General features: G+C 44.7%; 1 protein-coding gene and 1 long non-coding RNA gene across 2 annotated transcripts in view; one reads left to right on the top strand and one right to left on the bottom strand.

The window, feature by feature from the left end:
• Positions 1–26,942, bottom strand: part of LOC117501115 (neogenin-like) — a 336,724-nt gene that overhangs the window by 283,389 nt on the left and 26,393 nt on the right. The window lies entirely within an intron of this gene.
• Positions 10,357–26,654, top strand: LOC117501119. Its single transcript, XR_004557934.1, has 3 exons — positions 10,357–10,577; positions 23,562–23,568; positions 26,643–26,654. It is a non-coding gene; the product is annotated as an uncharacterized LOC117501119 (long non-coding RNA).

Raw genomic sequence — 26,942 nt, 5'->3', positions numbered from 1 at the left:
GAATAAACGAAGCAATAGATTGAAGCACTGCTTCAATCTGCGAACCACTGCTTTGATTGGTTCAAGGTTTAAAGCAAAGCTGCGCTGCAGAAAAGTTGATTACGGACCCGCTGCAGGGCCTGTAATCAATGTAGAGAAATGATCATTTTCCTGACAAACACCCCCAAAAACAACGGCCACTCTGAAGGACAGATAACAGAATCGTTAAGCAAAAAGCTTACTGATGTCGGTGGGTCGAATTATTTCTTAATGATACGCAAAAGGAGCCGGTTCTCGATACCCATCCCTAATGTAAAAGGACAAATGCAAACAGCATCAGTTTTTAAAAATTCCAAACACCTCTGTTCCAGCACCAACCATAATTCAAACCCATAAACTGCTTTATTTTCAAAGATCTGTGGCCGTACTCCATCCTGGATAATTTCCCACATTCCCATTCCAGAAAATTTAGAATATTTTAATATTCAATATCAAAATATCCTAAATATGCTCAGCAAAATTAAAATGTATTCATTTATATAGCACCAAATCACGATGATATCGCCTCAAGGTGCTTCACACAGCATAATAAAAACAGAATAAAACTGAATTAAAAATTTAAAAACAATAAAAAGACAAAACCATAAAAGAACACAAGAATAAAAACACATCATAACATGATATAAAATGATACTTTGGGGATGAAAATTTACAGGGTGATTCCATAATTTTTTCCTCAGAATTGAGTGATTCCATATTTTTTTCCTCTGCTTGGTCTAAAAAAGTAACCGTTACTGACTGCCACAATCTTTTTTTCTTGATTTCTTATAGTGTTTCTTAAAGCCAGAAAGTTGCCATTTGAAATGACCTTAGTTTTGTGTCATGTCTGTGATCTGCTTTTTTTCTACAAAATTAAACAACTGAATGAACATCCTCTGAGGCTGGCGATTCCATAATTTTTGCCAGGGGTTGTAGAAGAGACAAATGCATGAATCAAAGTCTCAGCATCAGCCATAGACAGGATGGGACGAATCTTCACTATATTTCGCAAATGGAAGACAGCAGTCCTCGTAATGTGTCTAATGTGGAGGTCAAAAGACAACATAGGATGAAAAATTACCCCAAGATTCCTCGTTTTATCCGTATGATGTATAACACACGAGCCTAAGCTAAGTGCTAGCTGATCAAATTGATGCCAATACCTTGCTGGACCAAGAACCATCACTTCAGTCTTATCAGGATTTAAAAGTAGGAAGTTACTAGACATCCAACTTCTCACTGATGCAAGGCAATCTTCCAAAGATTTTATGTGAATGAGATTACCAGCAGTTATTGGCATGTACAATTGGGTGTCATCAGCATAGCAATGAAAGGCAATCCCAAAATGCTGCAGTATATTCTCAAGGGGTGCTATATAAAGGGAAAAAAGCAGGGGACCTACAACGGATCACTGTGGAACATCAAACTTCATGTCCCTAAGATCAGAGGAAGTGCCACTGAGTAACACATTTACTTCACCTACTTTGCTGTAACTCCGTGTGTGTGTGTGTGTGTGTGTGTGTGTGTGTGTGTGTGTGTGTGTGTGTGTGTGTGTGTGTGTGTGTGTGTGTGTGTGTGTGTGTGTGTGTGTGTGTGTGTGTGTGTGTGTCTGGCCCCACTCTACAGTGAATCTCCAACATGAAGAGCAAACAGGAGCAGCAACATATTTAAAAATTACCAAAAAAAAAATCTCCCAAACTGTACTTTTTATTCTCCCATCATGTTCGCAACTTTCTTATGTAAACAAACATGCATGTAAGTACACATACAGTATCAGGGTCAGAAAAATGGTCATGACCATATATCACACAATAAGTCAATTTAGTAATTATGGTGACAGGCCTTGACTAAGCGCTAATAGCTTTCTCTTTATTGAACGCAGAGATGAAATGTTAGTGATCTATTCATGTAATTCTTGTTAAGTCAGCTAATAAGCCAATTTCTTTCTTTAAGAGTATTTTAATGACTCAGTAGTGGTGCTGAGAGCCATTAGCACAGGAGGATAATGGAGAAAAGGTCTGTCATATTCAAAGAGCCCGTGTAGCGTCAGAATGTGTGTTGTGAGGAGGAGTTAAGAGCTCGGCCTGTGCGGCTCGCACACAAACCACAGGTCTATGTCAGACGGGCAGAAACACAGCCCAGAAAAACCACACTCAACCTCCGGCCAGCACGCAAAGACCGTTCTTTGAGCACTTCACTATCAGCACCGAGTCAGGAGAGGCTGTCCTCATCCGTCCTTTGAAGTCTGAGTGGGAGAGAGAGAGAGAGAGAGAGAGAGAGAGAGAGAGAGAGAAACACGGGAAAGAGGGAATGATAGTGGGCTAGAGCCAAGAGGCTAGCTATCTTGAGGTCAGCCAATTTCTTTCCCATTAGAAATTAATTATCGATGCAGCCAGTGTGGGGGCCGAGCCGCAGCGTCATGAGCCTCGCCATCACCCCTCAGGGAGCACTTGAACCCCTGACCCTCCTGCACCACAGACGTTTCGGGCCAGTAAGGGTGCGTGACATGGCCCTGGCCCAGAGACACTGCCCTGCCAGGCTGGGAATGCAGCAGCACTGCAGGGGGACTGGAAGAGGGACAAAGAAGGGGACGCAGGGTTCCACTCAAAGCTTTCAAAGCATTCAAAGCTCAGTGAGTTCCACTGCTTCATTATTATGTGCACTGTCACTTAGCGACAAGAAGCACCCCATGAGCTAGCACTGGCTAATAAATCCACAGCCCTTTAGAACCAAACACCACTTCTGACGGATTATTTTGAAAATAAGTCCAAGTGTGCAATGTGTTGCAGCGCTTCATGAAAATATTGACATCTTGAACAGTGCTCGCAAAATCACTAGCCCGACGTCCCGGGGCTATGTACTTTTTCACTCGGGCTACTAAAATTTTACACCCCCTGCCCGACGGGCTACCTAAAAATATACCCGATATCTTGGCTGGCTGAGGATGATAGGAGATGGCGCCGTCCTTCTGTGTGTTACGTGCGCAGCCAGGCACCCGCTCGCTCTCCCGCCCGCTTTCTCTCACGCGCACACACGAGCCAGCCGCATGTGCACGAAGCACCGAGTACGATGAAGTGAGAAGAATAGGAAGCAAAACAGTTGCTGGTTTAGTCTGCAGTCACCACGCTACTATTCAGAATTGAAGCATCGCAAACACTCGCCAATATAGACGTCTTTTGATGGTAGGTTAATAAAGTAAAAAAAAAAAAAAAGAAAAAAGAAACGCACGTGCGAAACAATTATATTTATTTATTTAATTCATTTGTTCTTTTTTTGAACACAGATGGATTTACGTCGATATTTTAGTTCTGTGCAGCCAAAAAACACAGGTCAGAATGAAGAGGGGGCAGAGAGAGAGGGACAGTCCAGCACAGATGAGCAGGCAACCACACAGGACCAGGCCAAGTCAGCGTCAGAGCAGCCAGCCTCCACAGGAACAGAGCGACAAGCCAGCCCAAAAAGAAAGAGTTCTGAAAAATCAGACTATGAAGCAAAAAGAAAGCGCACATTTGTGGTTTCATGGACTAAGGAATTCCCTTGGCTGGAATATGATAAGGTGAACAAAACAATGTTCTGTCAAGTGTGTCGTCAATTCCCTACAATTTCTGACTCCAACAATGCTTTTGTACTTGGTACTAGTAATTTAAGGAAAGACCCCATCAGAACCCATGACAACTCCCTGTCACATAAGAAGTGCATTAGTGCCCAGTCTGCAGCTTTATTCCCAGAAGAGACACCAATTGCAAAAACCATACAACACATGAACAAAGCACAGCAGGATATAATGACTAGACTTTTTAGAACAGCATTTTATGTTGCAAAAGTGAATTGCCAATGGCAAAATTTGCAGTCTTTGCAAACTTCAAAAAGCAAATGGCATAGATGTAGGTTCTACTTACCACAATGACCATGCCTGCAGAGATTTTATTAGGGCTATAGCAAAAACCTCTAGAGACCAGATTCAAAAAGATATCAAAGACAGCAGGTTTTTGTCTGTGCTCGCGGATGGGAGCACAGATGCTGGGGTTATTGAACAGGAGCTGGTTCATGTTAGATATGTAAAGGGAAATGGTGACATATCTACCTACATGGTGAAATGCCAACCAGTCAGAAGCTCAAATGCTGCAGGGGTTCTAGAAGCCATTGATGAAGCTGTGGACCATGTAGGCATCAGGGCAGACACTTGGGAAAAAAAGTGGTCTGTGCCAATTTTGATGGTGCTGCTGTAATGATTGGAGACAAAACTGGAGTAGCTGGGCGGCTCAAAGAAAGGGCACCTCACATCATTACTATACATTGTGTGGCACATAAATTAGAGCTGGCAGTGCTGGACAGTATTAAAGGATGCGAGTACCTAGCAAAATTTGAAGACACACTCAAAAGCATCTTTAAGATGTATTATTATTCGCCAAAAAAGAGAAGGGAACTGACTGAAATAAGTGAAATGCTCAATGAAAAACTGGCACATTTTAGTGGCCTAAAAAGCACCCGGTGGCTGCCAAGCAGGCTGAGATGTCTAAAGGCTGTGGAAAAAAACTACACTCAAACAGTTACCCATTTAGAAAACATGTCAGGAGGAAGTGGTGTTACACCAGAAGATGCTGCAAAAGCAAAGGGGATTGTGCAGGAGATGAAAAGTGAGAGATTTGTTAGATTTCTGCATTTTATGTTAGATTACAGCACAATCCTTTCCAAATGCAGCACTGAAATGCAGCATGACAAACTGAGCATTATGCGAACAAATCAGTTAGTTGAGAGCACAACATCACACCTAATCAGCCTTAAAACCAAGCCAGGTGAATTTCAAAGATCCCTGGACACCAAACTCACAGTAAATGATGATGAGAGTATTTCTTACAGTGGAACAAAACTCACAAAAAGCCAGCGACCTGTTAGGGGGGGATGTGAAGACAAGGACAAAAGTGCCATTAGTACACTGTTCTTGAAGATTATTGACAACACAGTTAAGTACATGGACAACCGATTTAAAAATCTTTCTCAAAAACCCTTGTCTTGTTTCCAAGTTTTTGACCCTTCTACTCTTCCTAGCTCAAGACTAGAGCTGTCAACTTTTGGGGATGAAGAGGTGGACTGTCTTGTCAAACATTTTGATACTTTACTAAATGAGGAGGAAAAAGTCAAAATTCCAGAAGAATGGATGGATCTAAAAATGTGGCTTTCAGCACACCGTGGTAGCAAACTAGACACCTTGTACAAAGATCTCTTATCTGAGAATCCTGAAAACCTGTCCCATGTGTTGTTGTTAGTGAAGTTAATGCTGACACTAAGTCCATCAACAGCCATTTGTGAGAGAGGATTTTCCTGCATGAACCGTGTGAAAACAGTATACCGCACAAGTCTCCAGGCTGAAACACTGAATGACCTTATGCACATCTCCATAAATGGGGAATCAGTGGAATCCTTTTGTCCTGAGACAGCAATTCATTTCTGGGTGTTGAGCACAAAGGGCACAAGACATATTGTACACAAAACAGGAAAGACAGTGAGCAGAGAAGAGGACACTGTGGCACAAGAGGAAATGTCTGAAGATGATGAGACTGTTCCCTCAACAACTGGCATTTTCTAATTTGCCAGAATAATCCATTTTCTTGTTCTTGTTCTGTGTTAATAAAAGTTCCAAAAATGTTAATTAGGTTAAATGTGTTATCACTTGCATTAAAACATTAAAAACAAAAAATGGGCCAGTTCATTTCATTTCGGGCTACCAAAACCTGAAGAGTGCCTGCCCGAAGGGCTACTAGGGATTTTGAAATTTTGCGAGCCCTGTTGAAGCTGGAAGAACTGCTGCTTCAGGATGAACACAGACTGGGAAGGAGTGCCAAAGACATCAAAATAAGCTGTTCTCACACCTGCTTCATTCGATACCTTGTCCCGTCTCGACCAACCTGCACAGCATGAGGTGCAGACAGCCTGCAGGACAGATTTTAGGACTGTGCACTGTGCATGTACTTTGACTGAATTTGTTCAGTGGGATTCATGAACACTTGACTGACGCACAGAAAAACTTAAACCACTTCAGGAAAATGAAGTACTAAAAGGCAGAAAAGGCATTTTCATTTTCTCTCCCACTCATGATTCAAGCACTTGAGTTACTAGCCTCAAAGAAAAAGTCATACAAGTACACATGTCCTTGGTTACACAGAACACAGAAATGCCACGTTTGCTGCTGCTGCCCATAACAGCGGGCAGGATGAGTGTCCTGAGAACAGAACTGCATGTACCTTAGTAACAAACACCAACGGCAGCACACCAACTCTTTTACATAAGATACATGATCCCTCTGACATGTGTCCTTTACTGCTCAGGCAAATAATGTGACAAAAGGATAATCGGATGGTTGATAGCTTAATTTTGAAATTCATAGAAAAGGCTGTGCATATTTATGTACATGTGATTTTTTTGTTTTATTTTTACCTGAGGCCAAAATATGGCCATCAGGTACTGTGAAGACTTTGCGTTTAACCGTCTGTCTGTGCTCAGCATAAGTCCAGTCCTGTTACTGCCAGAGTCTTCAAATTCACAGGGATCATTCTTGGGACCTTGGACAAGTTAACCTTGACCTATTTTTTTAAGAGGTCAAAAGGTCACATTCTGCTTCCTATTTTTATGCTCATATAGCAGACAGTATTTTAGCACTGCGTTATATTTAATACACACACACACACACACACACACACTCATCTTCAACCACTTAGTTCAATTAAGTGTCGCGAGAGCTGGAGCCTATCCCACCAGTCAGAGCGCGAGGCGGGGTACACCCAGGACAGGACGCCAGTCTGTCACAGGGCCACAAACAGACAAACAAACACAGTCGCACCCACACACAAACCTACGGACAATTTAAAGATTCCAATCCACCTAACCCACGTCTTTGGATGTGGGAGGAAACCGGAGCACCCGGAGGAAACCCATGCAAACACAGGGAGAACATGCAAACTCCACACAGAAAGGCCAAAGGTGGGAATAGAACCAATGATCTTCTCGCTGTGAGGCAACAATGCTAACCACTAAGCCACTGTGCTGCCCTTCATGTTTAATAAATTTGTAAAAACTTAAAAGAAAAAAAGTTTTTCACACTGTCATTATGGGGTATTGTGTGTAGAATTTTGAGGAAAAAATGAATTTCATCCATTCTGGAATAAGGCTGTAACATAACAAAATGTAGAAAAAGTGAAGCGCTGTGAATACTTTCCAGATGCTCTGCATACGTGTTAGGGGGAGATCTTCATTGAAACATGGCAATAAACACGAATCTCTTCTAAAAGAACAATACCATGGACCTGAAAATATTTCTTTGTTTAGTCTTGCAGACAAAGAAAATATTTGTGGAAAAACACATATACATTAATTATTTCTTTCCAGGATCAACTATTATAATTTTTTTTCTAAAGAACTTTGCTCACTAGCCGGAATTGCAAATATGCTCCTTTGGAATGTACCAAAGATTAAACGATTAAATTCATTTTGCCAAACACATTTCAGATTTTAAGCTTTAGAGCCAAATTATATCCTTTACATTTTGAGAGAAAAAAAAAATAATTTCATCCATTTTGGAATCAGGCTGTAACATTGAAAAAAATGCAAAAAAGTGAAGCGCTGTGAAGACTTTTGGCACCGTATATAAATTGCACAATTGGCTAGATTGCTTCGAGACAACGCAAGCCTTGCAAATCTGTCTTACAGGAACCAATATCATGTGAGGAAAAAGCCAATTATTACATGCCAAAACATGTCACCTCTCTCATCCTCCCATGATAAACCATGTGTGAAAAACAAATGAACAGACAAGTCTAACTGCAGTCATTAATGTTCATCTCCCTGTGTTCTTGATGGGACACCTCATTAAGAATCAAATGGTAGCAGCTGGCTTCCTATTCCACCCCATTACTAGATCACCGTAGTAAAAACCCTGCCAATGACCGTCCCACTCCATCCCCCCACTACAAACATGTCCCTCGTGTCTCATATGACATCTGTGTCTCGGGGTCCTGTGATGGAATGCTGCTCTCCTACCGTTCCTCCGCAGGTGCTCCCTGCTGGTCTCCATCCATTCCACAGCTATGCTGGTGCTGCCGCTCAGGGACCCGTCGCGAGCCGAGACACAGGAAGTGACTGGAGCGTCAAGTGACAATTTTTAAGGAAGAAGAAGCAACTAGCGCATTGCCCGTGGGGATCCACGGGATCAAGATTGGGCAGTTTTTATAAAATAGGTAGCTGACATTTTTCAAGGGTGGTAATAAATTAAAGCCTTGGTCCCACCGAATAATGAAGGCTGAAGAAGGAGCCACGCATGGGTGTGGGGTGATTATCTGAAGAATGACCCACATTTTGATCTATCACGTATCCACTATGAAGGTGCCACTATGTGCCTCTCTGTACCCCGCATGTGCTGCATAGCAGCCTCTAGTGAGCCACGACCGACCTGTCATTACAGCCTCGAATGGCTCGCATCAGCCACACTAAACCACGTAGTGCCATGATAGCGCCATGATAACGCCATGTTGCCGCACGTTTAGGCATGAGTTTGGTCCAAACCTCCAGCCCTCCCACACCTGGTCCCTTTAAAGTGTGGGTTTTCAATTCACAGATTCACAGCAGCATTTAAAGATGTTCGTTCTTTTTTTTTTAATTTAAACACAGTCCAAAAATAGACACTCCATCACAGTTGTGCACTGTGCGCCAGGCTGCTGTCCACCTGTAATGCACCAGACCAGCTAGACCCGAACCACGGGTTCCTGGAGAGCCGCCTCTGTGCTCCTCGCTGGCTCCATGGCTCTCTGACTTTTTTTTTTTCAGCTTTAGACACACAAAACTTTATGTTTGTCCATTTATTTCTGCAAAATCGCTCTTTTGCGCACGCGCTGCTGTTGTCCTTTCATGGACAGCCACCTCTCTGCTCTAAGTGGCTTCATTTCCATCCGTGGCTTGCTGGCTTTATTTTTTCCCTGGCTTTAAGCACAATCATTTTTACAACGTGAATCCACTTTAACTTTGTGTTCATCAGTTTATTTCTGCAAAATCGCTCTTTTGCGCACGCGCTGCTGTTGCTTCCTTTCCATCCGTGGCTTGCTGGCTTTATTTTTTCCCTGGCTTTACGCACAATAATTTTTACAACATGAATCCACTTTTGACTTTGTGTTCGTCCGTTTATTTCTGCAAAAGCGCTCTTTTGCGCGCGGTGCCATTCTGCATACAGAATGAGGTGGCTGTTTTATTATATACACCTGTGGATCATTTTCAATACACACACACACACACATATATATATATATATATATATATATATATATATATATATATATATATATATATATTTCTTTATTTCTCTCCGCAGCTTACAAGTCACCATGATACAATTTTTAACTTTGTGTTATGTCTTCAAAATGGGTCTTTTGCACAGCTCCTGCTCTTAGCTGCTCCACTGGAGTTATCTTCCATGGCTTTAAACACACATCCACTTTCACGAAGTCACCCAGATTTTAACTTTGTGTTCGTCCAATATTGACTGAAATATCACTCTTTTGTGAGCTGGCGTTCTGCCTAAATGCTCGTTTGAAGCATGATGATTGTGTGCGCAAAGGAGGAGAGCCGCTCCAAAAATAGCCTCTCAGGTCCTGTGTCAGTGCGCACACACAGCGGAGCTCATGTGATCCATTAACAAGATATTAAATTAACATACTTTTACATACAACAGACATCAACATACAGACATACTTTTACAGCTAGGAACTGTTTTATCAAGCTATAAAAAACATTAAAAATAATTACCTTAAGCTGCTCAAAATACATCCCACATGGAGCAGGAAAGAGAAGAAAAAAAGTGGGCAGATGAAATAGTCCTCTGTGATGCCAGAAGTGATTAGAAGTGTTTTCAACATCCAAGGTTTGGCAGAAAATGATTAATCCACTACAAAATATAGTCCAGCACACAGAGCAGGTGCAATTGTGTGTGCAAGAGGAGGAGCTGCTCCAAAAACAGCCTCTCAGGTCCTGTGAAGGTGCCAGGCGCACGGATAATGGACTTTTTGCAGACTCGTAAGCACCACGCAAATGCCTCTAAGCTGTCGCAGTAACTCGAACACAAACTGTGCCACGCTGTTGTTGCTAAATTTTGAACATCTTGAAATTGGCGCCACGCTCAGAGAGGAGACTCGTTAACTGAAGATAATACCTCTAAGAGCCACTCAGAGCCACTATAATGCCACGATAGCTCACAAAACAAACAAACAAAAAAAAAACAGGGTGCGTGGCTCCTTCTTCACTCCTTCACTTGGTGGGACCGAGGCTTAAGCAAAGTTTCTGTAATGGTTATAAGTAAAAGTGCGGGAAATTAAAAGGAGAAAGTTTTGTGAATAATTGTATTTATTATTTGGCACATTTAATTGATGCCATGTTTTAAACCCGGCAATGTTGAGATAGTTCCTTTGTTCAGAGTTTGTCTGGTTACCAGGGACTGATTCATGGTGACATCAACATCCGTTGTTCACTGTTGCTACCTAATATTCCTAATTTCTCCAAAAAATATTAGTCCTATTAATGTTAGGTTTTGATTAAAACAGTCAGATTCTGTGGAGACTTTCAAGTCCAGACTTAAGACGCACTTATTTTCCCTTTCATATGGCTAGCATACTGGTACAGCTTTGTTTTACGCTTTTTACTCTTTTAATTCATGTTATTAGTAATTGGAGCGTGCCATGGCCTCAACTTTACCTAAATTCTGTGTCTTTCAGTGAAGTTTAGGGCTAGCGGCCGGTGATCACCTTAGTATTTCTTCTGTTTTACTTGTTGATTAATGTTGGCAAATTATACTGTATTTTTTTGTCTTTCTGATGCCTGATTGTGTTTTTTCTCTGTTTAAGGTGCAGCTCCATCCAGAGATGGGAGTTGTGTTTGTGTTGGCGATCCTCCTGTCCTGTGCACCAACAGGAATTCTTGTATCTTTGTCTGTGAATTGTTCTGTGAATTATTTCTGTAATTTATGTCTGTATCATGGCCCAAGCAGAGGGTCAACCCTTTGAGTCTGGTCTGCTTGAGGTTTCTTCCTCAGAGGGAGTTTTTCCTTACCACTGTTGCTCTGGGGGTTGGTAAGGTTAGACCTTACCTGTGTGAAGCACCTTGAGGCAACTCTGTTGTGATTTGGCGCTATATAAATGAAAATAAATTGAAATTGAATTGACTGTGTTCATCCTTGACACAAAATACATAAACATACCAAACAGCAAATGTCAGCTGCTCCCGGTTTCTCCGTGATCGAAGTTACACTCATGTGCACAGGTACACAAAGGCCACTTGGTGTTTAATATATAGATGCCCACAGATGTTTTCCATCACCGCCTATTATGCATATCAAGCTGAACAAAACCCACTTGAGAGCTTATATGGCTCAACCTGCAGATTCTCTTCTGTATCACAGCGAGGAAGGTCAAACCTGTAATTAGACTCAGCTCTAGAGACTCCTCTCAGGTGCTTCCTGATCGAGGAGAGAAGGAGTCTCAGCTGTACTGTATGCATGCCAGGTCTCATTTTTACAAGCGGCCAAGAAGAGAGAACAGAGTAAGGTGAGGACTGAAGGGTAGAAATGCAGAATTTACATTTACACATTTGTATAATCCCCTTCACACACCTCAATTCCAAGAACTTCCATGGAAGCTGCAAATCTGAACACCTGGAACAATTTGGAGTCAGATTAATTCTATTTTTGAAATTGCCAAAGCTACAACAGTAATTGGACTCTAAATGTCTGTTAGCACTGTAACAACATGCTGGAAAAGGTAACTGGAGAGGGGGCCATCAGCGCCACCTGGACAATACGTATATCCCACATGTCTGCATGCCTCCCTGTTTCCACATCGCCACGGGGGGGGGGCAATGTTACATACAGCACCATAAAGCGTACCATAGAAGAAGACTGGAGAAGTCTTTTTCAGCCTGTTAACATAGCATCTTATCACTCTTGAAGAGATATTGTAGGTATAAAATTCCCGCTGACATTCAAACTTGCCTTTGCAAGTTAGACTTGATGCTGCCATCTGAGCCAGGTCTAGATTATATTGGATTAGACAGAACTTTATCGATCTCATGGGAAGACTCCTTCAGGGAAACGGAGGCTCCAGCAGCACTGTATAGCAGCACACAGGGTAAGAAGCATCAAAAGTAAAAGTAAAAAAAAATGTGCAAAATGTAAATACAAATATAAACACCAGAACTACTGCTCGCTACTGGCTACTACTGTTCCTGTCCTTCCAGTCCTCTGAGAGTTTAAAACTCAACGTAATCCAAAGCCTGGCTAATTAAAGAAATCGATGCATCACTTAGGAAATGGGCTGCAGACAGATATGTGTTGAGCAAAAGTTCATCAATATTTTCGGAATGTCCACAAGAAACAATTGTGAAAACACAGAGATTCCAACGAGTGACTGAGTGCCACTGCTGGGTTTTGTAGTTGCACGGTCACTGTCATTTCTAGTGAGGCTCTTCCAAAAATCATAGTGATGGATCAGTATGTGCTGATAAGGGCCCCTTCACACATAGTGCGAATTTGGTTGAATTGCGCATGAAGTGCTCATGAAGCAGGAATCATAAGCAAAATGGGTAAATCCGTATTTGCTTCTAACGCCTCGCACACCTGTTGCTACAAATATCTGCGCACACCAATGGCTGAAAGACAGAGTGTGCACTGTGCGAGCCCATCGAACCCTCTCACGGCAGGTGTCGGCCAAATTCCAGCTGACACACACGAACATTAACACTGCTCACATGGCACTTCGAAAATGTGTGGCCATTCGCACAGTTAACATGAAAACAGTCACCAGATAATCACTGTCAAGCTGGCAGTGAAATTTGTCTAAGTGACCATACATCCAATGCCTTCCTGATATAAAGCAGTTTCCCGCAGCTTTCACAGGACGGCAATGGTAGCTCAGTGGTAAAGTTTCTGACTGGCAATCAGAGCTTTTGGAAAGTGAGGGTTCGATTCCCGTGGGTGGCATGTAATTTAAAATTTTTTATTTTCATAGCAACTGTGTTCCCACGTGCACAAAACCATCACAGCATGCATAGGGTCTTCTCTCTGACATCTTGGCAATGTCCCGAATGTACTAACAGTTTTGTGGAGGGCCAAATTTTAGCTGTAAATTTGTCATTTTTAAACAAAGATTTCTCCATTGAATGACAGATCTGGGCTTGCAGATTTACTTTACTACATTCAGAAGGATCTTATGTGTAAATATAAGTAATTTTTTGGTCCAAAGATCTGACTGCATTTATTTCAATGCAGGTCTACTTTAAAAAACACTTCAGAATTACTTGTTCTTATTAATTACAAGTTCATACAAGTCACAAAGATCTTAAACCAACATTTTTTTTTTATTGGCACTTTAATACTCTGAATTCCTACTTCTATTCTTGGAGCAGCTGCCAAACGGGAGCTCCACTTAATTTTTTTTTTTTTTTTTTTTTTTTAAGATTAGCATATGTGAGGCTGAATTTAAGGAATTTTTTCCCAGTTCCCACTGAGGCAGGAAGCACACGCAGACATGATATTATTATCAGAAAAGCAGAGATCACTGTGAAACTCTGCACTTAACCAGTAACAGGATCAAGAAGCCTGTTTCAGAATGACTAAAACCATCTTTTACCACAGCATTTGTTCACAAAGCACATCTTCACCCCAGCACTGAACTATAATTCAAATTTCTAGGCATAATTTCCACTTTCTGCTGCATAATTTATGCTTGTTTAAAGCAACAGTGTGTTATACTGAGTGCCATCTAGTGGTGAGACAGCAGATTGCCATCACCAGTCAATTTTTTTTTCAACTTTATTCTTTTGCTTCTTTGATAATGGAGATTCATACAGTCTTGACTTCTCTTGTGATAAGTAATATGTATGATCCTCAATTTCACAAAATTGAGGCACAGTAGCAACTAGTAGACAGTGTTTAGGGGAGCAATGCAAAAACGTATTTCCGAAGAACCACAGGACACAGCGCACACATTACACAGGGATTAAAGCAAAAAAATTTCTGACTGAAAATGTTTTCATGGCCAAATCATAAACTGTTCACCATCTACGTTTTACAGAAACCCTTTTGCAAACGCGTCCTAGAGTTTAAAGCAAAACAAGGCGAAGACAGTTAAGAAAAGAGCAATTTGTTCTCCTGCTGAACAGACTATATTTCACTCACTAACTGTTGCTGCTCTTTTCTAATGCAGCATCATATTATAGAAGGACTTTAACCTGCATGTACTCTTATCGGCCTGTCACACTCAAACACACCTCCACCCCCCTACAGAGTGCAAACAGGACACAGAGCAACAGACTGGTGTCACAGACCAGACTAACAGACCCCCCCTAAATTGGTCCGCCCTGCCTTCACTGTGCATGTGTCATTTCTCAGGGTGTAATGGTACATGTATTTGTACTGAACCATTTCGGTACAGGACGTTCGGTTCAGTACAGGGCTGTTCACGGGTGAGTTTGCGTTGCGTGTGTTTACATTCAGTGTTGCCTACTTAGCGACTTTCTCGCTAAGTCTGGCAACTTTCCAAACCCTCTTGACGACTTATGTTCTCAAAAGCGACTAGCGACACATCTAGCTACTTTTCCTGGCGTTACTGGAGACTTTTCTGATGTTTGGGGACTGAAAGTGAAAGTCTCTGTTGTCACCGAGCGGCAGTGGGTCTCCCCCTCCTCCGCTGCCTGCAGCAGCCTATAAAGCACTGAGCGGAGGGATATCTACAATCTCCTCACTCTGTCTCACTCAGCCTACTGATTTCATTTACTGCGCTGTGATTAAATAGTCCCCAGACTTTGAGAAGCTCTGGCCTTGAGAAGTTATTTTATTTTAATAAGTGATGGCCAATTAAATAAACAAACCAAGAATCAAGTGTATTTGTGGTTCTAAATATTTTTAAGGTGGTTTCACTCACTTTTTTTGCCTCTCCCACAATGTTTCTGTTTTCAAAACTGTTAATATATCTTTTTAAATAAAAACATTAAACAAACAGTTAATAGAAAGATAGAAAATAAAATAAATTGTACAAAAGTAAAGGGATTCTTTAACATTAATTCTCTTTTTTAAAATCCCTTATAGAGACAATTTTGGACAAATTAATTTTTCTGGCAAAAAAATATGAAGGTTGAATAAAATTGAACAGGGCTTCATGCTGGAACTGTTGTGCTGTTTTTTACTTGTGGAAACGTTTTGTTAAAAGTTGTTTTCTAGGAATTTATTTTTTATAATATTTCATATATTTGTCGTTTATTTGAGAACATTTTATTTAACTTATTACCAGGCAGCACTTTACAGTTATTTTATTTTTCTGTTTGTATAATGTTACAATAAATTGGTGGTTTAAACAACAAGCAAATTTAGGTTTTGCATTTTGTTCCCATACTGTACCAAACCGTGACCTCAGAACCGAGGTACGTACCGAACCGTGATTTTTGTGTAACGTTACACCCCTAGTCGTCCGAGCTCCGGGAGCCTCTTCACCCAAAGTGATCAAATGGATTAATGTGATTATTAACCATCAGATGATAAAGGTGAAACCTCTTAAATCATTCTAAAGTCAGTTTTAAGCAGAAACTAGGTCGTTTTAAGCAGAAACGAGGCATTAATTCACGAGGCATGTATTCAAAAAGCAGTAATTTTACCATTTCAGTTGGCTGGTTTGACCTCTGAGCGCTGGATGAGCTCAGCGTTTAGGAGAAACTGACTCCAATAACAGTGAGAAGTCAGTGGAGCCCAAAGCCAAAGGGGGCTCTCGACAGCACAAAGGAGCCTCTATCTAATGCTGCACTTTCCAAAGAGTCACTTCAGCAGCAGGAACACTGGCTAATACAAAGAGATTTTTTTTTTTTTTTTTTTTTAAACAGGAGTCGCCATAGCACTGGGTGAAATAAAAATAAACATTGGCGGATGAAGGGAGAGGCTGCAAAAGAAGCAGAGACGAGCTGAAATGTGCAGAACTTCTACTGGTGTTAAAGGTGACAGATACTAAAAAAAACTAGAAAAAAAGATGACTTTTCAGAATCACTAATATTATGTCTCTGGTAAGGTCTACATGCTGAGATCTACGTTCTTTCACAGTTGTGGAGGCGGCGCACGTGGCCACGCTGTTCCCCATCGAGCGGGCAGCAACAGAACAAAAAAAAGACGTACTGTACTGTTAAAGCAGCCACATGTTTACCCGTCTGTTCTTTCATTGTTTCAATGATGGTGCCACATTAAACCCTAAATAATCTCAGTGTAATGTCTGAAACTCAGTGCCGCAGAACTTTGCTGTGCTTTGCATGAGTGTGCCAACAAGGAGACATACTGAGGAGATCAAGGGAAAAAAGGGACACTATCATCTATTCTAACTGAAGCCTAAACACACGACGCCTACTGTGTTTAAATGTGAAGTGGTTTATAAAGATCTCCACGAAAGAAACTACTCAAACCAGTGCTTGTCTTATAACTCAGACGAGGGGGAGGCGATATTTTATATTATATATATATGTGTGTGTGTGTGTGTGTGTGTGTGTATAGAGTATACAGCAAGCTGAAATAGAATGGTCCTGGCATTGCTCAGAGAAACTCATTAACTGCTGAACAGACAGGATAATTACACGTCTTGCTTGGAGGAGTGTGTGATGCTTCTGAATATGGGTTACAGAATGTGCCATCGAACAAAGTCACGGGTTTAATAGTCTAACTAGGCCTGCTGCCATCACTATTTATGTTGGACGATATTGTGTCCCAGAAGTAATTTCTATAAACGATATTATTGTCACGTTTATAAAGTTTTTTACGCAGTGCAAGCACACATTTTCAAAGCATAATGAACTTAATATATAGACACTGGAATAAGTTAGGTCAGGTCACTGATACCACGTGTTAATCCAGACACACCACACCACAGAACGGACACGAGTACTGAATCGCAAACAATCAGTCAGCCAGGTGAAGCGTGGGTATCCCTGTAGCCTTTTCCATTTGCTGTGGTCCTCAACACTGAGGGACCTGTATCCAGGATGATGACCGGGGTCACATGACATATTTCCAAAACCACATATGTGATATTCCAGTGACGCAAAATCAGCATGGCTGTACGCAATGTTGTGTGGGCCGCTGAAGAGGAGGTACTGCTGGCCCACCACCACCAGAGGGCGCCCTGCCTGGAGTGCGGGCTCCAGGCACTAGGGGGCGCTGCCGCCTTGCAGGAGCAGCCAGAGTGACAGCTGTCACCCATCACCTGCGACAGCTGTCATCAATCATCGGATCTGCAGGGGTATATCAGCAGGATGGCATCTCCACCTCATTGCCGAGATATCGCTCTACCAAAGAGGTAACGTTCTCAGCCGATTCTATTGTCTGACAGTAATACTTTGTTGCTTGTGTGCAGACAGTGAGTAGTACAGCTGGAGACTGTATTGGACTTTTTGGATAAGTACTCACATTCTTACACTACAGTATTTTTCTGACGAGAGGTGGAGGTGGTGTTTCCACCCTACGTGTTGCTGGGTGCTGCCGCACCCACACCTGACTGTTTCTGTTCCTCGCCAGCAGTACCGGATCCGACGAGCGGAGGCAGTGGCCACCTGGGAGTTCAGGACTTGGCGGCTCCAGCATTCCCAGGGTTCGGTGGCGGAGGAAATCGGGTGGTTCCGGTTCGACTTGGACAGACGTCCCCTATCTATCTTCGAGCCTGCCCACACGACACCGTTGACATTTGGCTTATTTCGACATTGTAATCAGTTGTGTTTGTTGTGCGTGTTTCACAACAGTAAAGCTTTGTTATTGGACTTCCTCCATTGTCCGTTCATTTGCGCCCCCTGTTGTGGGTCCGTGTTCCTACACTTTCGCAACAGGATATCTCGGCCAACGTCATGGATCCCGAGGGGCGTCAACCGGCTGTTGAACGGCCAATGGAAGAACAGGGCGCACAGGCGTCCGCAGGAGGAGTGATTGGTGAGTTGCAGCGGATCCTCACCACTTTCACGGCTCGGTTGGATCTAATGACCGAGCAGAACGTCCTCCTTAACCGCAGGGTGGAGGCTCTCGCCGCGCAGGTGGAGGCGCGCCCTCAGGGCGCTGCTGCGGCTCTCCCTCCTGCCGACCCTGTGCGTAACAGTGACGTTCCACAGGTCGTTCAACGACCCCCCCCCACCTTCCCCGGAAGCATACATAAGCCCTCCAGAGCCGTACGGAGGTTGTGTGGAGACGTGCGCGGACTTCCTTATGCAGTGTTCGCTCGTCTTCGCACAACGTCCTGTCATGTACGCGACCGATGCTAGCAAGATAGCTTATGTAATAAACCTGCTTCGCGGTGAGGCAAGCACTTCGGCTACAGCGCTCTGGGAGCAGAATTCACGGCTCCTTCAGACATATGATGGGTTTGTGAGGGAGTTCAGAACAGTGTTCGATCACCCAAATAGAGGAGAGACCGCTTCAGCCGTGCTGCTGTCAATGAGACAGGGGCGCCGGAGCGCAGCTGCCTATGCAGTCGACTTCCGCATCGCGGCTGCGAGGTCTGGCTGGAATAGCACTGCCCTCCGCGCCGCCTTTGTAAACGGACTGTCATTGGTTCTTAAGGAGCACCTGGTGGCTAAGGACGAACCGCGGGATTTAGATGGGCTCATCGATCTTGTCATACGGTTAGACAATCGGTTAGAAGAACGCCGTCGGGAACGAGACGAAGGGCGTGGCCGGGCACGCGCCGTCCCTCTCCCTTCCGGTTCCGACCGCGCTCCGCCCTCCCCACGCTCCACGGCCCCTGCGCTCCGTGTGGTTACAGCTCCCCCTGCTGACGAAGCTATGGACACGAGCAGGGCCACATTTAGGGCACCAGCTACACAGAGGAGGCTGGCCCGCGGGGCGTGTTTTGTTTGTGGCTCGGTAGAGCATCAGGTAAGAGACTGCCCCGAGCGGTTAAACACCAACGTCCGCCCCTAGAAACTGGGCTAGGGGTGGGCCGAGACATTCACGTGGGACACACCCACATTGCCACACGACTCCCAGTTACAATCCTTTATGAGGATTCAACCCTGAAGGCCCCAGCACTGGTGGACACGGGCTCTGAAGGGAATCTGTTAGACAGCAGATGGGCCAGGGAGATAGGGTTCCCTCTGGTGGCGCTTACCTCGCCTGTGCAGGTGCGAGCACTAGATGGCTCCCTACTCCCTCCAATCACGCATAAGACACCACCTGTAACTCTGGCGGTGTCATGAAATCACCGGGAGGAGATCGAGTTTTTTGTGACTCCTGCTACCTCCCGAGTGATTTTAGGGTTTCCCTGGATGTTAAAACACAATCCCCGGATTGATTGGCCGTCCGGGGTAGTGGTTCAGTGGAGCGAGACCTGCCATCGGGTATGTTTAGGTTCCTCGGTTCCTCCCGGTTCCCAGGCTAAGGAGGAGGTCAGAGTCCCGCCCAATCTGGGGACGGTGTTGGTGGAGTACCACGACCTTGTTGATGTGTTCAGCAAGGGTCTGGCGCTCACCCTTCCCCCCCACCGTCCGTACGATTGTGCCATTGATTTGGTTCCAGGCGGTGAGTTCCCGTCCAGCAGGCTGTACAACCTCTCACGGCCTGAGCGCGAATCAATGGAGACCTACATCCGGGACTCCTTAGCCGCCGGGGTGATCCGGAATTCTACCTCCCCGATGGGTGCAGGTTTCTTTTTTGTGGGTAAAAAAGACGGCGGACTTCGTCCATGCATTGATTACAGGGGACTGAACGAAATCACGGTTCGTAATCGATACCCGTTGCCCCTGTTGGATTCGGTGTTCACGCCCCTGCATGGAGCCCGAATATTCACCAAGCTCGATCTTAGAAATGCGTATCACCTGGTTCGGATCCGGAAGGGAGACGAGTGGAAGACGGCATTCAACACCCCCTTAGGTCACTTTGAGTACCTGGTCATGCCGTTCGGTCTTACAAACGCCCCCGCGACGTTCCAAGCTTTGGTTAATGATGTCTTGCGGGATTTCCTGCACCGGTTCGTCTTCGTATACCTAGACGATATACTCATCTTTTCTCCGGATCCTGAGACCCATGTCAAGCATGTACGTCAGGTCCTGCAGCGGTTGTTGGAGAACCGGCTGTTTGTGAAGGGCGAGAAGTGTGAGTTCCACCGCACATCTTTGTCCTTCCTGGGGTTCATCATCTCCTCCAACTCCGTCACTCCTGATCCGGCCAAGGTTGCGGCGGTGAGAGACTGGCCCCAACCCACAAGCCGTAGGAAGCTGCAACAGTTCCTCGGCTTTGCAAATTTCTACAGGAGGTTCATTAAGGGCTACAGTCAGGTAGTTAGCCCCTTGACAGCCCTGACCTCACCAAAAGTCCCCTTCACCTGGTCGGATCGTTGCGATGCCGCGTTCAAGGAGTTGAAACGGTGCTTCTCGTCTGCACCCGTTCTGGTGCAGCCCGATCCTAGTCGCCAGTTAGTGGTTGAAGTGGACGCCTCGGACTCAGGGATAGGAGCCGTGCTGTCCCAGAGCGGGAAGACCGATAAGGTCCTTCACCCATGTGCCTATTTTTCCCGTAGGTTGACCCCGGCGGAACGGAACTATGACGTCGGCAATCGAGAACTCCTTGCGGTGAAAGAGGCTCTTGAAGAGTGGAGACATCTGTTGGAGGGAACGTCCGTGCCATTCACGGTTTTCACTGACCACCGGAACCTGGAGTATATCAGGACCGCCAAGCGGCTGAATCCCAGGCAAGCCCGCTGGTCACTGTTCTTCGGCCGTTTTGACTTCCGGATCACCTACCGTCCCGGGACCAAAAACCAGAGATCGGATGCCTTGTCCCGGGTACATGAAGACGAAGTCAAAATGGAGTTGTCGGATCCACCGGAACCCATCATCCCGGAGTCCACTATCGTGGCCACCCTCACCTGGGACGTAGAGAGAACCGTCCGGGAGGCCCTGGCACGAAGCCCGGACCCCGGAACCGGGCCGAAGAATAGACTTTACGTCCCACCAGAAGCTAGGGCTGCAGTCCTGGACTTCTGTCACGGCTCTAAGCTCTCCTGTCATCCAGGGGTGCGAAGAACCGTGGCAGTTGTCCGGCAGCGCTTCTGGTGGGCGTCCCTGGAGGCCGACGTCCGGGATTATATCCAGGCCTGTACCACCTGCGCCAGGGGCAAGGCCGACCATCGCAAGGTTTCGGGATTGCTACAGCCGCTGCCCGTGCCTCATCGCCCCTGGTCTCACATCGGCCTGGATTTTGTCACGGGCCTCCCGCCGTCGCAGGGCAACACCGTCATCCTCACGATAGTGGACCGATTCTCCAAGGCGGCCCACTTCGTGGCCCTCCCGAAGCTCCCAACGGCCCAGGAGACAGCGGACCTCCTGGTCCACCACGTCGTCCGGCTGCATGGGATCCCAACAGACATCGTCTCCGATCGCGGTCCCCAGTTCTCCTCGCACGTCTGGAGGAGCTTCTGCCGGGAACTGGGGGCCACGGTCAGTCTCTCATCCGGGTATCATCCCCAAACCAACGGGCAAGTAGAACGGGCCAACCAAGAGATGGAGCAGACCCTGCGTTGCATGACAGCCGCGCACCCGGCGGCCTGGAGTACCCATCTGGCCTGGATCGAGTATGCCCACAACAGCCAAGTGTCGTCAGCCACCGGCCTCTCCCCTTTTGAGGTGTGTCTAGGGTATCAGCCCCCGTTGTTTCCGGTAGTTGAGGGAGAGGTCGGTGTGCCCTCGGTCCAGGCCCACCTGCGGAAGTGCCGTCGGGTGTGGCGAGCCGCCCGTTCTGCTTTGCTGAAGGCCCGGATGAGGACAAAGGCCCATGCAGACCGTCGGCGGACCCCGGCCCCTACGTATCGTCCAGGGCAGGAAGTGTGGTTGTCAACCAAGGACATTCCACTCCAAGTGGCCTCCCCGAAACTACAGGAACGATACATAGGTCCCTTTAAAATCCTCAAGGTCATCAGTCCCGCCGCAGTGAGGCTTCAGCTTCCGGCCTCACTGCGGATCCATCCCGTGTTTCACGTGTCAAGGATCAAACCACATCACACCTCACCCCTCTGTACTCCGGGTCCGGCACCACCTCCTGCCCGGATCATCGATGGCGAGCCGGCTTGGACTGTGCGCCGGCTTTTGGATGTCCGACGGATGGGCCGGGGCTTCCAGTATTTGGTGGACTGGGAGGGGTACGGCCCCGAAGAACGCTCCTGGGTGAAGAAGAGCTTCATCCTGAACCCGGCCCTCCTGGCCGACTTCTACCGCCGCCACCCAGACAAGCCTGGTCGGGCGCCAGGAGGCGCCCGTTGAGGGGGGGGTCCTGTTGTGTGGGCTGCTGAAGAGGAGGTACTGCTGGCCCACCACCACCAGAGGGCGCCCTGCCTGGAGTGCGGGCTCCAGGCACTAGGGGGTGCTGCCGCCTTGCAGGAGCAGCCAGAGTGACAGCTGTCACCCATCACCTGCGACAGCTGTCATCAATCATCGGATCTGCAGGGGTATATCAGCAGGACGGCATCTCCACCTCATTGCCGAGATATCGCTCTACCAAAGAGGTAACGTTCTCAGCCGATTCTATTGTCTTCCTGACAGTAATACTTTGTTGCTTGTGTGCAGACAGTGAGTAGTACAGCTGGAGACTGTATTGGACTTTTTGGATAAGTACTCACATTCTTACACTACAGTATTTTTCTGACGAGAGGTGGAGGTGGTGTTTCCACCCTACGTGTTGCTGGGTGCTGCCGCACCCACACCTGACTGTTTCTGTTCCTCGCCAGCAGTACCGGATCCGACGAGCGGAGGCAGTGGCCACCTGGGAGTTCGGGACTTGGCGGCTCCAGTATTCCCAGGGTTCGGTGGCGGAGGAAATCGGGTGGTTCCGGTTTGACTTGGACAGACGTCCCCTATCTATCTTCGAGCCTGCCCACACGACACCGTTGACATTTGGCTTATTTCGACATTGTAATCAGTTGTGTTTGTTGTGCATGTTTCACAACAGTAAAGCTTTGTTATTTGACTTCCTCCATTGTCCGTTTATTTGCGCCCCCTGTTGTGGGTCCGTGTTCCTACACTTTCCCAACATGCAATACATAATCTGTACCACATCCCCACGTCACGCCTGGGTGACTAGTCACAAAAAAAAAAAACAAAAAAAAAAACATGCAGAGTAAATTCATCCATGAGCTGTAATCTAAGTCAAAAACATTTAATTAAAAAAAGATTACATTTACACTCTGTATTATGGTGTTAAAGTGCCTGACACAGCTCTGTGTGTTAGGACTCTATATGGTTTCTCAAAACTCGATACGATACACTGGACATCCAATACTTAACATGTATCACAATATCAATACATTTATGTGCTTAATACTGCTCACATAAATTTTATAATGTTTATTATACTTTATACTTAAATGATTATAATGCTTTTTATAAGTGCTTATATAAACTTTTTAAAATCAAGGATCATTTTCGGATTAGCCAAAGGAAAAAAAAAAAAAAGACATGCTACTTTGCTTTTCATTTTGAAAATAGAACTTAATAAGCAACAAAAACAAGGAAAGTTTGCATGTGGTTCTGAATGTGCATCTTAATTGGCTTAAAACCAAATTGTTCCCACAATGGTGAAGGTGTGGGCTGTAATACGGTAGCATTCTCACAAACTCTGTTGTTGGAGTTGAACATTGATAACACCTTATCTTCACTTTGCCTGCTTCACTGTTGCTCTCTCTCTGTGTGTGTGTGTGTGTGTGTGTGTGTGTGTGTGTGTGTGTGTGTGTGTGTGTGTGTGTGTGTGTGTGTGTGTGTGTGTGTGTGTGTGTGTGTGTGTGTGTGTGTGTGTGTGTGTATAAACTCTGATCCCCACATACGGCAAAACTCAAATAGACACAGGGACGAGCAGCAGCACAGACAAACATAACAGTAAAATGTGTCTCCATGTAGCCATGGTGATGAAAACCAAACTGTTTATTCTGGAATCATGTTACCGAATTCCTATGTAAATAAATACATGTGTAAAGACAAGGGGCAATATCAAGGACAGAAGAACTGAGGTCATGGTCCTATATCGTAAAATAAGCAGATATAGCAATTTTGGTGACATGCTTACGTGTAGCCCCTACATGGAACAAAAATCTGTGCATCAACATCCAGTGCACGTGTCAACACTTTCCACCACGCACAACATGAGAACTTAATTCATGCAAGTCTTATAAAATCTTTTCACTCAGCACATTTTTAGAAACCCAAACCACACAGCAAATGCCTTCTTTGGACTTCACAGCTGTGTTCACATCTTTAATTCTGACTCTTGTTGTAAAATAAATCCACAATAAAACATTTTGCCTGTAAGAATGAAAGCACAACCCGTCTTTATCAACACTCAGCACACACACACAAGTGGATCAGTTACAGTGACATTACTGCTCGTCAGCCTACAACTAGTCTCATGCGTCCTCATGCTAATTAATAATAAATAATAATAAGGAATTCATTATTAAATTACTATCTATTATTAATTACAGTCCAGCCTAAAACTAGTCTCATGCATCCTCATCCTAATTAATAATAATAAATAATAATAAGGAAATTATTATTAAATTATGAAATTACCATTAATTATTAATTACAGTCCAGCCTAAAACTAGTCTCATGCATCCTCATCCTAATTAATAATAATAAGGAAATTATTATTAAATTATGAAATTACCATTAATTATTAATTACAGTCAAGCCTAAAACTAGTCTCATGCGTCCTCATGCTAATTAATAATAAATAATAATAAGGAATTCATTATTAAATTACTATCTATTATTAATTACAGTCCAGCCTAAAACTAGTCTCATGCATCCTCATCCTAATTAATAATAATAAATAATAATAAGGAAATTATTATTAAATTAATGAAATTACCATTAATTATTATTGGCCTCTACTGGTGGTTGGCTCTCACTGCGGTATTGTATCACTTCCTGTTCCGGAGCACAGCGGTGTTTTTCTGTATCTGTTAGCTGTTTAATCTGCGCAGTTAGATTGATCTAGTTATCTAGATTACGATTTGTTTCCCAGTGTAATCTTTACGTGCCTTAACTAAAGCACTCCCTCTGCTGAATCACCTCTAAATTATTTACACATTATTCACTTTGCGTGTTTTTAGGAATCCGCTAGCTTAGCGTAGCTACTAGCTCTTAGCCGATTTAGCATGGCGGATTCTCCTGTCTCTCCCGCACTTTTCTGCTCTGGGTGTGAAATGTTTAGTTATTCCTCGGCCTTCTTTAGCAGTAATGGTACTTGTAATAAGTGTAGCTTATTCGTAGCTTTGGAGGCCAGGCTGGGCGAATTGGAGACTCGGCTCCGCACCGTGGAAAATTCTTCAGCTAGCCAGGCCCCTGTAGTCGGTGCGGACCAAGGTAGCTTAGCCGCCGTTAGTTACCCCCTGGCAGATCCCGAGCAGCCGGGAAAGCAGGGCGACTGGGTGACTGTGAGGAGGAAGCATAGTTCTAAACAGAAGCCCCGTGTACACCGCCAACTCGTTCACATTTCTAACCGTTTTTCCCCACTCGACGACACACCCGCCGAGGATCAAACTCTGGTTATTGGCGACTCTGTTTTAAGAAATGTGAAGTTAGCGACACCAGCAACCATAGTCAATTGTCTTCCGGGGGCCAGAGCAGGCGACATTGAAGGAAATTTGAAACTGCTGGCTAAGGCTAAGCGTAAATTTGGTAAGATTGTAATTCACGTCGGCAGTAATGACACCCGGTTACGCCAATCGGAGGTCACTAAAATTAACATTGAATCGGTGTGTAACTTTGCAAAAACAATGTCGGACTCTGTAGTTTTCTCTGGGCCCCTCCCCAATCGGACCGGGAGTGACATGTTTAGCCGCATGTTCTCCTTGAATTGCTGGCTGTCTGAGTGGTGTCCAAAAAATGAGGTGGGCTTCATAGATAATTGGCAAAGCTTCTGGGGAAAACCTGGTCTTGTTAGGAGAGACGGCATCCATCCCACTTTGGATGGAGCAGCTCTCATTTCTAGAAATCTGGCCAATTTTCTTAAATCCTCCAAACCCTGACTATCCAGGGTTGGGACCAGGAAGCAGAGCTGTAGTCTTACACACCTCTCTGCAGCTTCTCTCCCCCTGCCATCCCCTCATTACCCCATCCCCGTAGAGACGGTGTCTGCTCCCAGACCACCAATAACCAGCAAAAATCTATTTAAGCATAAAAATTCAAAAAGAAAAAATAATATAGCACCTTCAACTGCACCACAGACTAAAACAGTTAAATGTGGTCTATTAAACATTAGGTCTCTCTCTTCTAAGTCCCTGTTGGTAAATGATATAATAATTGATCAACACATTGATTTATTCTGCCTTACAGAAACCTGGTTACAGCAGGATGAATATGTTAGTTTAAATGAGTCAACACCCCCAAGTCACACTAACTGCCAGAATGCTCGTAGCACGGGCCGGGGCGGAGGATTAGCAGCAATCTTCCATTCCAGCTTATTAATTAATCAAAAACCCAGACAGAGCTTTAATTCATTTGAAAGCTTGACTCTTAGTCTTGTCCATCCAAATTGGAAGTCCCAAAAACCAGTTTTATTTGTTATTATCTATCGTCCACCTGGTCGTTACTGTGAGTTTCTCTGTGAATTTTCAGACCTTTTGTCTGACTTAGTGCTTAGCTCAGATAAGATACTTATAGTGGGCGATTTTAACATCCACACAGATGCTGAGAATGACAGCCTCAACACTGCATTTAATCTATTATTAGACTCTATTGGCTTTGCTCAAAAAGTAAATGAGTCCACCCACCACTTTAATCATATCTTAGATCTTGTTCTGACTTATGGTATGGAAATAGAAGACTTAACAGTATTCCCTGAAAACTCCCTTCTGTCTGATCATTTCTTAATAACATTTACATTTACTCTGATGGAC

This window comes from Thalassophryne amazonica, chromosome 2, assembly GCF_902500255.1.
Source record: "Thalassophryne amazonica chromosome 2, fThaAma1.1, whole genome shotgun sequence".
Taxonomy (NCBI): domain Eukaryota; kingdom Metazoa; phylum Chordata; class Actinopteri; order Batrachoidiformes; family Batrachoididae; genus Thalassophryne; species Thalassophryne amazonica.
This window is presented reverse-complemented; position numbering and strand designations above follow the sequence as displayed.